Source organism: Haliotis rubra, unplaced genomic scaffold (genome assembly GCF_003918875.1).
Source record: "Haliotis rubra isolate DU_JTF1 unplaced genomic scaffold, ASM391887v1 Scf379, whole genome shotgun sequence".
Classification (NCBI taxonomy): domain Eukaryota; kingdom Metazoa; phylum Mollusca; class Gastropoda; order Lepetellida; family Haliotidae; genus Haliotis; species Haliotis rubra.
The window spans coordinates 561332-574097 of NW_025767056.1; positions in this window are offsets into that span (position 1 = coordinate 561332).

Consider the following 12766-nt stretch of genomic DNA (forward strand, 5'->3'; position numbering starts at 1 on the left):
TTTGATTGTTTGATTGTTTAATGCCGATATCCCCGTTCTATTGCTATCTACCGATCTGTACATTAATATGCATATGGTTAAACATTGATCGTGACAATTGATTAAAATATATATGCCACTCATCCAATGCTACGTTGTTTGTCTGTTCATTTGTTTACGGTCGCAAATATTCCAACAATATGACTGCGGTCTGCGTAATCACCTTGGACCGGATAATACAGTGATTGGCGCCATGAACATCCATTATTGCTCTTACAATGTATCAGCCTACTCAGCGAGACTGACGATCCCGTTGTAATTAGCCGCATTTGACAACAAGCGCGGGCTGGTGAAGTCCAGTTCTATCGTCACGGGTGATGCCAGTACTATCTCAGTAGAAGCTACGGAGTTATGTCACAGATATGTTTAGTATCTGGCGCATTATTTTCCAGTGCTTGGCAGAGTTTATTTCTTAGCAGGGGTGTCTGATGTTTGGTTTGTTGTTCAACGCCGCACTCAGCAATATTCCAGCTATATGGCGGCTGTCTGTAAATAATCGAGTCTGGACCAGACACTCCAGTGATCAACAGCATGAGCATCGATCTACGCAGTTGGGATACGATGACATGTGTCAACCGAGTCAGCGATCCTGACCACCAGATCCCGTTAGTCGCCTTTTACGACAACATGGGTTGCTGAAGACCAATTCTAACCCGCTTCTTCACGGGTTCAGGGGTGCCTGAGTGTGTCAATACAATCCTATAGTTTGGCATAAAACATGTAGGAGCATGCATCAAAATGATTCCATTAGGAATTCGAAATGTTGGTATTGAACTGAAAATGACACCAACAGAGAATCCGAAATATATCATTACAAAAGCAATTCTAAGGAAAAGAACTTGTATTTGCATTGAAGGTTATTTTTTCATTCAAATTAACATTTTTATATCTTAGGGAGATACCGTCATTTGCATGTGTTATTTTGTTGTTCTCGTGCTTCTGTTCCGTGGCTACCCGTGAAGGTCCGGGTTAGAATGATCTTCATAAACCCATGCCTGTCGTCACAGGCGACTATCGGGATCGAGTGGTCATGCTCGCCGGCTTGGTTGACATATGTCATCGGTTCCCAATTACGCAGATCGATGCTCATTCTGTTGATCACTGGATTGTCTGGTCCAGACACTCACTCACTGTTCCGTGGCTGCTCGGCATCCACTGACATGTACACTGTATGACGTGTTCACTGTACGACATTTCAACAAGACTGGAATCATAAATATCGAGATACAAAGTACATGAATGAATTACTTTTTGTCGACCTTTTTCATAAAAAACCCCATAAAGCTATCTTTTTGCAGACTCCCCTGTGAAAGTATCACGATACTAGAAAAACATCTATGGAGGGTCTTGAGGGTAATATATTAAATTAACTGTTACCTGTACATTCACCTCACATTCACCTATCACCTATCAGCCAAAACATTTACCTTTTGCATTTACCTGACGAAGCTAAAGAAATAATTTTTTAAATTTTGTATTATTCTTGGGGCAAGGAATAGCCCAGAAACGTTGTATATACATTTCAGCCAAAACATTTGGGGCCGTTTTAGCCAATCCATTTGTGAGTGAGTGGGGCAATATTCCGTTTCGATCTGCGCCGGCGTGTATGATGGGGCCGTTCTGCCGAGGGGCCGTTTCAGCTATAACCCGTGTATGCAATAAAGAAGAAGTTGACGCATTTCTATGTACTCCATGGGACCACTTTGAGCTGTAGTTAGTTATACGTATTTTGACTAGAATAGACTGCCAGTAACAACGATCAAAACCCAGTTCGTTACAAAGTCTGTTTGTTATAAACGTGTTCGTCTTAAGCTTAGTTAACTGTATGCCTTTCGCAGCCACCAGCTCTCCTGGGATATGAGGAGCCATGGGGCTAAGCGCTCTTCGAACACAACCACCATCGGCTGGTGAAGTTGACCTCCAAATGTATGTACCCTTGTCATGTACCACCCTGACGTATTGTGGTTGGAGTATAACACTATCCTTGGTGGTGGAGATGCACACGTTGAGAGTAGGGAGCATTATGGCTCCCCTTAAGCTGGTTCATCTCGCTATGTCTACGCCTGGGCGAACTAGATCGTTTGCGTATTCCTGGCCTAGATTTGATCGGTTGCTATTAGTAAATCCATTTCCGTGCTATCCATGGGATATGCGGGGAAGTTAAAAATGTTACCCGTGTTCGTAGTGGTTCACTTCTGGTGGAGTGCACACGGAGACAGCAATTCTTAATCTCTTGTCTATCAAAACTTTCGCTATGGTAGGTTCTGTACGTGAGATTCATGTCGTGGATACGAGACGTTGTCTCTCTGACATGTCAGAGGAGGACATAGCTGCAGAACTTCAAGACCAGGCCGTTACGGCGGTGAAACGTTTTACTATTAAAAAAGATGGCAAAACCACAAACGCAAATACCTATTTCCTGACCGTTGCTAGATCATCCCTTCCACAGTCGATCAAAGCAGGTTATTTAAACATCGGGGTGGATGTGTATATCCCCAGTCTACTCTGGTGTTACAACTGTCAACGCTTCGGACATGGGTCTCACTCTTGTCGTAATTCTGTGGTGTGTCATCGTTGTGGTGACCACCATGAAAATACAGGTAGCGAAAAGGACTACAAATGTGCTGTTTGTGCTGGTTCACATCTAGCCTCATCCAGGTCCTGCCCTGTGTTTCAACGGGGAAAAAAATAATGACAATTAAATGTGAAAAGAATATGTCTTACCTTGAGGCCAAGAACCTTTTCACAATTCAGTCATCACTTCCATCAAATATCACTTATTCTGCCGCAGTCACCCGCTCTGTTGCGTTGTCCCCCACTGCTTGTCAAACTGACTTGACATGGGTCAAGTCAGAAAAAACTGTCTCTTCAGCCACAAAAACTACTTTTTCAAAATCTACTTCCCCAGTCAGTTAATCTACGTCAGGGTCTCAGACTGAACTTCAGCCTGAGATTTCACAAACGTCTGCTTCACAACCAGCAAATTCCCAATCAGCTGATCTATTTAAAAAGAAGGAAAAGAAAGGAGAAAAATTAAATAGAAACCAACATTCTACCCCATCACCTCCGGAGGTTCCTCTCCAAAAATCATTTGGACCTCTTGATATGGAGGTCACTCTGTCATCTTAGGACAGGCAGAGGAGCTTTTCCTCCTCCCATTCACGTGAACGGTCGCCACTTGAGCCACCATGACTCAGTTGTCGACTTTATTGCAGTGGAATTGCAGAGGATTGAAAACTAACTTTAATGAGATACAATTACAATTACTCATACAAGATCACCATCCGTCAGCATTCTGTCTCCAAGAGACATATCTTAAAAATACAGATAGCTTTAATCTGAGACACTATAGTGATTATCATTCTTTTTCTCCTCCGGGAGATCGAGCATCTGGAGGCGCTTCTATTTTAGTTACTCAGAGCGTCATACATAGCCCTATCCCTCTAAATACGACTCTTCAAACAGTTGCTGTTCGCCTGACTCTGCACATTGCCCTGGCATTGTGAAGCTTGTATATTTCCCCCTCTTCTAATATCCGTGAGGCGGATCTTCAAAATCTGTTCGATCAACTTCCTAAGCCATGTGTTATCATGGGCGATCTTAACGGACACAACCCACTTTGGGTAAGTGTTGATATCAATACTAAAGGTAAAATCCTTGAGGACTTCATTACCGATAATAAGTTATGTATATTTAATGATGATTCAGCCACTTATTTACATCCAGCTACGGGAACATATTCTTCCCTGGATCTGTCACTCACCGATTCCAACTTATATAATGAATTTGAATGGATGGTCCATGATGACCTATGTGGGAGTGATCACTTCCCCACCATTCTCAAAACAATGAACCCTGGTGATGATCCACCTTTATCAAGAAGGAACTTTGCCAGGGCTGATTGGTCATTATATGAGACACTATGTACTGACAACTTAAAACATGATGCATTTGCGAACAGTGAAGATCCCATACAGTTGTTTTCAGATATGCTCAATGACATTGATGACCAAACTATACCCAAGTCCTCTGCAGTTCCACATATTCGTAAGCCATGGTTTGATAATGAATGTAAACAGGCCAGAAAGAGCAGGAAGAAAGCTGAAATATATTTTCAGCGACATCCTACTGTCCATAATGTAAATAAAGTTAAACATTTTAAATGCCAAGGCTCGACGTACATTTAAACAAGATAAGCGTCAGTCTTGGAGGAAATGTTTCACACCGATTTTAAAGTTGTGGAACATGATCCAAAGAATTAAGGGCAAAGATTCCAAATCTACTGTTCACTATCTGAAGGATGGTGACAATATATTAACTAATAAATCCGACATTGTGAACAAACATGGCGAAACTCTCGCCAAACATTCATCTTCATCCAATTATGTTCCTGAATTTCAGAAACACCAGAAACAACAGGAGAAGAAAAGAATTAACTTTAAATCAGACAATGGTGAAGACTACACTGAGGGGCAAAAGAAACGATACCAAACTTTAATGGGGGACAAATTGGATTTGAACTCAGACTTTTTAGGTGGTTTGGAACAGAAAACCTTCGCACGAACGCAACTTAAACGGACCTGCGCCAAAATACATGCATTTGGAAATGGAAAGTCATGAAAAATGCATTTGACTGGCAATTTTTCATGCACGTGCAAAATGACGTGCATGGGTCGTATTGAGTATAAAAGCACATGGAAATGTTCGCCAGTATCAGATTGCAACGTTAACATCATCGACCATGCCAAGATTAACAGCAGAGCGACGATTACCAGGCTTATGGCACGTTACAGGCAAACAGGCAGAACGTCGGACAGACCCAGGAGTGGTAGGCCGCCCGTCACGACCGCCGCTGAAGACCGCTACCTACGTTTGTTACACTTACGTAACAGGTTCCTCACGGTGACGTCATCGGCAGTGACAGCGCTCGGCCATCGTGTCAGCAGACGAACGGTGTCTAGGAGGCTACGTTTGCACGACCTTCGCGCCTACCGACCCTTCTGTGGCATAGCACTGAGCCGTCAACATCGACGTGAACGTCTGAGATGGGCACGCCAAGTTGCAGGCTGGCAGAACAGGCAATAGGCTCGAGTACTCTTTACAGATGAGAGCAGGTTCCACCTTAACAGACCAGACGGCAGGATACGGGTACATCGACGCAGAGGTGAACGTACTGCACGTTGCTGCGTACAAGAAGTGGAGCCCTACGGCGGTGGAAGCGTCATGGTTTGGGGAGGCATAATTGGAGACAGAAAGACAGACTTGGTGATCGTAGACGGTAACTTGAATGGTCAAAGGTACATCGACCAGGTTCTCCGACCAGTCGTCTTGCCATTCCTGCAGCAGAACCCCCGAACTGTCTTCCAACACGACAATGCTCCATGCCATACAGCACAGCGCGTTAGGGGTTTCCTTAACGCTAACAACGTTCACGTCTTACCATGGCCAGCACGTTCCCCTGACCTCTCCCCCATTGAGCACCTTTGGGACCATCTTGGGAGGCAAATTCGCGCCAGACCACATCCGCCTGCCAACAGGAGAGCTCTTGCCAGAGCACTGCAAGACGAGTGGAACAGGATCCAACGTCCGGTGATCAGACGTCTGACGTCATCTGCCCGACGTCGAGTTCGAGCCTGTATCGATGCTGGAGGAGCACACACTCGATACTGACTCTAACTTGTGGTAAAATGTGCTCAAATGACTGTTTCAGTGGGACTGTGTAAACTTGTACGTGATCGAATACTGGACAATCGACCCCACCCTCTTTAATTGTTGAATATCTGTACCTTCTTTGGTTATGACTGTATGAATTTACGATATGTTGTAGTTGTTTGATTGTTCTGACAATATAAATTGTCACCTTATGCTTATGACGTCTTGTTTTTTCTCACGTTGTGAAATTTACTTGGTATCGTTTCTTTTGCCCCTAAGTGTATAACGAATTGTTTTCACTACATGAGCTGCATACCTCCCTTGAGCAAGCTCATGATACAGCAACAGGAGCTGATAATATACACTATCAGCTCTTGAAGCATTTACCTGAATCATGTTTGGAAACGCTTCTTAATATTTTTGACACAATATGGACTTAAGGGAATTTCCCACCTTCGTGGCGTAATGCCATTGTTGTCCCTATTCCAAAGCCTGGTCGGGATCATACTGATCCATCAAATTACAGACCAATCTCTTTAACGAGTTGTGTCTGTAAAACCATGGAACGAATGGTAAACAATAGATTAACCTGGTGTCTTGAAACCAACCACCTTATAACAAATATTCAATGTGGTTTCAGAAAAAAATCGTGGTACCATTGATCATTTGGTAGGTTTAGAATCCTTTGTTAAAAAATGCAATAGTAAATAAACAACATGCAGTATCGATATTCTTTGATCTCGAGAAAGCATACGATACCACCTGGAAGCATGGCATTTTAAAGGATTTACATGATTTTGGTTTAAGGGGTCGTTTACCTCTTTTTATATCACAGTTTTTATCAGACAGGAAATTTTAAGTCGGAGTGGGTTCAACCCTGTCTGACCATTACAATCAGGATCAGGGTGTCCCACAAGGAAGTATTTTGTCTGTCACTTTATTTAGCATTAAGATCAACAGTTTATCCAAGGTTTTAAACGATTCAATTGATGGATCACTTTTTGTGGATAATTTTAACATTTCTTGTCGCGGTAAGAATATGCATACTATTGAACGGCAACTGCAGTTGTGTTTAAATAAAATAAATAAATGGTGTCTTGAAAACGGCTTTAAATTTTCTAAATCAAAAACTAATTGTCTACACTTTTGTAGAAAATATAAGCCTCATAAAGACCCAGAACTGTTTTTAAATGGCACTCCCATCAAGGTTGTCAAGGAGGCCAAGTTCTTGGGTCTCATTTTCGACTCCCAGTTAACTTTTCTTCCGCATATCAAATCTCTGAAAACTTAATGCCTGAAGGCACTCGATTTATTGAAAGTCGTGTCTAATTCAAGGTGAGATGGGATCAAGCTCCCCTACATCTTTACAGATCACTTGTCCGCTCGAAGCTTGATTATGGCTCCATTGTATATGGTGGAGCCTGTAAGAGCAACCTAAAACTCTTAGATTCAGTCCACCATCAAGGTCTGAGACTTTGTCTTAGGTCCTTCAGAACTTCTCCTGTTGACAGTCTTTACGTCGGGGCAGATGAACGTTCTCTTAACCAACGCAATATAAAATTATCTTTGCAATATATTACAAAATTATATTCTAACGAGTCTAATCCTGCACTTCACTGTGTCTTTAATCATCTTTATGAGGATGGCCGATTTGAATAAAAAAAACTTCTCTTGTTCCGCCTCTTGGGCTCAGAATTAAGCCATTTATTGCTGCTGCCGGCATTGAGCTGGAAAATATAGCTCCTTCCCGACTTCTTTCTTCTCCTCCTTGGCAATTGGTTCAGCCTGAAGTTGACCTAACATTCACTATATTTAAAAAATCAGAAACTAATGACTTACAATATAAACAAGAATATAATCAATTAAAAAGTAAATATAATACATATAAATCCTTATTTACAGATGGGTCCAAGGATGGTGGAGCAGTGGCTTGTGCCACTGCCATTGGGTCCAAAACAATTTCTTCCAGATTACACAATGACAGTTCAATTTTCACAGCAGAAGCAAACGCAATACTAACAGCTCTTAAATATATAAATAGACACCCTAAATACAAACAATACATAATCTTTTCTGACTCTCTTTTTTGTCCTCAGGCGATTAAATATATTTCTTGTAAACATCCACTTTTAATAGAAATTATATAATTATATAATGATCTTGCAACTGGCCAATACGGCATCGTCCTCTGTTGGTTACCCAGCCACGTTGGCATTTCTGGGTGTACAATGGCCGATTTTGATGCCAAGTCAGCACTTAACATATCTGTGACACCACTTCTTATTCCTTACTCCGATTGCAAAGCTAGCATTAGAACTTACATCCGTGATCTGATGCAGAAGAAGTGGGACACCCAAGTAGGTATCAATAATTTACATGAAATAAAACCCTATATCGGTTACACTTACTTGGGTTGTCAGTCCAGATTTGAAGAGGTCATCATACGACGATGTCGTATTGGCCACACAAGATATACTCATGAGTACCTATTGAAAGGTGAGGATCCTCCGTTTTGTATCCCTTGTGATGAGGGAATCACGGTCAAGCATGTCCTGCTTGACTGTATTGATTTTTCCATTACAAGGGATAAGTATTTCAATGTCAAAACAGTTAAGGATCTTTTTAATGTTAATTATCATTTAGTCATTGAATTTTTAAAGGAAATAGAATAACTAGATAAATTTTAATAAATGGTCTGTAAATAGATAAGTATTTTATTATTGGTAGTTTAGATTAATTACTGCGATTGTTAGTGGCTGTACCCTCAAAGGGGGTTGAAGTATTGTAAAATTATTGTCCTCCTGAGTGTGTACGTAAGTCCCAAAGCATTCAATGTAAATTGAAATGTACTATTATTTTTAATCGTAGAACGTATGTTCTTTTAATTTGTGGCTTGAATATTCAAAATTGCTAATAGCTGAAGGTATGGTGTAAATCCAGCTAGGGTCCATGCAGGAAGCAAATGTACTGTAAGTCCCCATGCTCCTTAGTATGGTGATCTACCTTCAGTTGTTGGCAATCTATAGCCCGTTTATATAATGTATTGTCATCTATAGTTAAACTGTTTTAGATTTAATTACTAGTTTTTATTTCGTCTCTGTGATAATCTAACTATTTTACTGTCCATCGTAGACAGGTTTTTATAATTTACTATTACTTACTATGTATACCAATTAATTGTTCTCGTCACGATATGGCTGAAATATTGCCGATGTGACGATAAATTTTAACACACTCACTCACTCTCCCTGGGATGCCCGTCAAGATGGCGGAGACCCTGGGATGCCCGTCAATATGGCGGAGACAGCTTGTTTTACCACTAATTATACTAATGATTTACCCCAATCATAATCGTGACTGTTTCCACAACACGAACCTACTCCTCGTCGTACAAATTAGAAAATGTTTTCGTGACAATTTAAGAGAAACCGATACCTGATACATAACGTGATCACGACGCACGTTTTACAGATTAAAAGCTTAATCCGTTGTGATGTCTGCCCGCTTGCAAACATATGTCGCCAAAACAGTAACTTTTTCGTACGCTGAAATGTGAAAATAATTGTCAAAATGTCACAATCAAGAGTCAGTCGGTTTTGAATTGCACCGGTCAGATTATCCGTCATCCAAACTGGTTTCTCCCGACTAACACCTGCGAGATATTTAATCCTTTCATCTTTCTAATCTGTTTACTTAACTTCTCTAGTCAGCCACCTACACACAAACTAAACACACGTAAGTCTGACTACCACGTGTTTCGGCAAAACATGCACGGATTGTCTCCCTTTATAGTAGCCTCAACTCCATTGTATTGAAATGGGGGATTGAACAAAGGCCGATTTTTGAGTGGGCCGCTATTGTGTTTCGTTACACGACGTGTAAATTGTTTGGGTAGCTGTCGAGAAATTAACAATGCCTGGACGAGGATATTATAGGCATGAATAGAAACTGTTATTGCATAATTGCATGTGATAGAATGTGAAACGTAACGGATGCTTTCCACATCTTGTGTGGCGATTGTGCGTCACAATGAAACTAGGCGACCTGGTGAATGGACTTGTTTCGGGTGAAATGAATGTTGTTTCACGGCAAATAGAAACCGTTATTTCATATTTATTTGTGATAGAATGATGGTAATCACTGGATTGTCTGGTCCGGACTCGTTTATTCACGGACGGACGTCAAAGAGCCAGAAACGTTGGCTGTGAAGTGTTGACTGCAAAATTAGATTGACAAAAACACTGTTAGTTCAAATGTTTCGTATTCCCCACATGGGTACAGTGTGTGAAGCCCGTTTCTGGTGTTCCCCGCAGTGACATTGCTGGAAACTGATCAATACTTGCATGTTTCACAATCAATAATCTGAAAATAATGGAAACCAAACCCGACAGGGCAGCGAGAGAAAGTGTTATACTGCAAACAACTTCAACAGGTGTCTTCTCAACTTTCTCACAAAAAACTAATTGTTTCATCATTTTGTTTCAAAGCGCCCGGGGGTCGTTGGGGTAGCCGAGTGGTTCACGCCGAAGGTCAGGTTCGATTGCCCACATGGGTACAACATCTGTTCCCCGCAGTTATATTGCTGGAATATTGCTAAAGCGACGTAAAACACCACTCACTCACTCACTCATTCACTCACCGTCCTTTCAAAGTACCCCATTCCCTATGTATAGTTGCGTCCCGTGCTCGTGATATAGACGTCAACCACTGAGTTCGAATCTTCGCCATGAATGTGTTTCGATCTAGTATTGTCAACTTTCTTTCTTCTCTCGCTGGTTTCACATAAAGGGTTATACGTCTGCAGTCAGTTTGTCCCCACAAAACCAGGAATTGTCCACTAATACGGTACACGGCAATCAGTACCCTGTACCCACGATATCGGTTGTTTATTAGTTTTGTTTTGTTTTTTTAATGGGTATTATTTCTTACAACGCGAAGCATAAGAAACCACACTTTGAGAAAGCATTTACGTCTCTTGTTTTGAGACAAACTGGCTGTAAACAATAAGGTACCGAACAGCAAGGACCCACTGATTCATTCAACATTACTGCAGTTAATCTGACATCAGCGACTATGGTAAAAATGTACAAGTTGTCCTTAACTTCTTTTGAATAGTATATTAGTTGCCGGTTTTCAGAAAGTAGCAACACTGCTACTGCCTCTACTGCTACTACTGTTACTTCTTCTGCTACTACTACTACTACTGCTACTTTTACTTCTACTACTACCTCTACTACTACTACTGCTACTACTACTACTACTACTACTACTTCTACTACTACTTCGCTTACTACTACTACAACTGCTAATACTGCTACCACTACTACTACTACTACTACCACTACTACTGCCACTACTACTACTACAACTACTACTACTGCTACCACTACTACTACTGCTACTTCTACTACTACTACTAGTACTACTTCTGCTGCCGCTACTGGTACTACTACTACTGGTACTATTACTACTACTACCATTACTACTACTTCTACGACTACTTGTGCTGCTACTACTAATACTGCAACTGTCACCACCACTTTCAATGAATGCTTAAATGTTCTAGCTGACCGCGATGGATGAGAGTGAATTGTCTTCAAGAGTTACGCATTTCTTGAAGCGGCTGTAAAATATACCTTCAACAGAATGGGTGACACAAGCAACCGCCATTAAACTGATGAATATCCTGCTTAACAGGCAATTCCAGAAATTATTGTTTACTACATAATCAACCCGATAGGGGATTCAAACAGGATTGTGCAGATGCGTGTTCAATCACGTTTTACTTAAACTGACTGAAATGATACCATTCGCAGTGTAAGGGAGACAACTCTTGTAAGATATTGTCAAAATAAATGGGCGGACATATTCAAAGCTCTCTCTCAATTCCCAAGCCACTCAACTAGACAGTTATAGTCCGTTTGACTCAACACCGAACCGATGAATTGGAATCTAACTCGAAAACTACTAAACATATAATACTCAATGAAACACTGATCATAATCAAAACATCAGACCAACTCTGTGGGGTTCTTTTGTGTGTGCTGAATTCATGTCCTAAAACTAAACAAAAGTTGTTCAACAAACTATCATTAAAGTTTTGTCACAGTTCACTATTTGTTACAAGGGAGGAATGCAAGGAGAGGAACAGCCAGGTGTACGAGAAATACGTGCGCAAGTGCCGACAAAGTTATTACCCACACACTTTTAGACAAATAATTCCTTGTGTGTTGATATTTCTTATCCCCGGTAGGACACGTGAAGATCTGGGTTATAATTGGTCTTGTAACATGTCATCGTATCCCAAGGGTGCTCATGTTCTTGATCACTGAGTGTCAACATGTGTCAACCAAATCAGCGATTACTGAAGATCAAATCTACCCCGTATCTTCACGGGTTGCAGGCAATTAAATTATATGGTAGCTTCCCTGGGGACTGTTAGTTAGTATTATTGAGAGAAATCCATTATTTATTTTTGGAGAAGGGTGGTGTGAAATAGTGAAGAAATAGAAAAAAACCTGTTTCTACCCTGAATACGTCTTGGTGATAATTACCCGTGAAGATCTGGGTTCGAAATGATCTTCAAAAACCCATGCTTGTCGTAAGAGGCAACTAACGGGATCGGGTGGTCATAGTCACTGACCTGGTTGACAAATGTCATCGGTTCCAATATGCGCAGAATCGATGGTCATGCTGTTGATCACCGGATTGTTTGGTCCAGACTTGATTATTTACAGACCGCCGCTATATAACTGGAATATTGCTGAGTGCGGCGTAAATCTAAACTCACTCACTTTTGATGATAATTAGAAATTTTTGATACCCCCTCATAAAGCAACATACAGATAATGATCATAATCACAGATATATTCATACAATTCGTACACATACGGATACCATACAAAACAGCAGATGCAGTTAGTAATTAGTACATCCTAAATGTCTTTCATTTGCTGTACATGAGTAAACACATTCAATACAAAGACATCCTATAAATGTTATCTATTCGACATATTAACCACGTGTGTGGGCCTGGCTTTATTCCACACCTCTGAAACCATGAGGTATTAAATCT